This window comes from Solanum tuberosum, unplaced genomic scaffold (assembly GCF_000226075.1).
Source record: "Solanum tuberosum cultivar DM 1-3 516 R44 unplaced genomic scaffold, SolTub_3.0 scf00035, whole genome shotgun sequence".
NCBI classification, from domain to species: domain Eukaryota; kingdom Viridiplantae; phylum Streptophyta; class Magnoliopsida; order Solanales; family Solanaceae; genus Solanum; species Solanum tuberosum.
The window spans coordinates 2252742-2253590 of NW_006238963.1; positions in this window are offsets into that span (position 1 = coordinate 2252742).

Genomic DNA, 849 nt, shown 5'->3' on the forward strand with positions numbered 1-849 from the left:
CTCTCTACCCCCCTAATTGTTGGGGTGCCCATTTGTTCTCTTAGACTCGACAAGCTAATTCATGTGGTTCATACCATGACATAGATCGACCAACTGACACACAACATACCCCTTCTCACTATCACCAAGATACCAACTTTCCGATAATGTAACTAGTGCCCTTACTTCAAACGAATCCCCCCTTTTTCCTAGAATGAGTGGCATTCATAGTATAAGGATTTATTCAACACTCACACTCAGAAGTAATTTCAAAAACAGTTAGTGCTCAATGCCATAAGCTTGCCCTTATTTTCATTGCTCAGACTCTCCAAAATAGACTCTAGGATCACTACAGGACTTTCTTGGCTTGTAACGTAGGCTCAGGTTCAGGTGTGATATATTTGGGTGCTGCTTAGTGACTTTCTGCCCTCCTTGACATTTACACTAGGTCTTCAACCTTTTTTTTTTTATTTTTTTATTTTTTATTTTTGCCCTATTTTTGCCATCCAATCATTTTACTTTATTTTCTTCAACCACGACTGCGACTTCAGGTTTTGTAGCTCCTTTTATTGTATTGTTATTTTATTTATTTTTCAACAAGTCACATCCTTTCTTTTCTATCTTTTCATCATCACTCTTCACCTACCCATTTTTCTTTCAGTCCCCTCTTTCATAGCCACCCTCAACTCATGGATTTTCCATTAGTTGAGGTGCACAATACCCGATGTTGGGTTAGGGCCAAGATTTGAAGTTACTTTTTACATTAGCCACCCTCAACTTAGGCCTTTGGCCTAGGTCGAAGTGCATATGTCCAAGGAGGGACCGGGGTCAATATAGTAGATTATGGAAAAGTGAGTTCAGGGTTTAAAA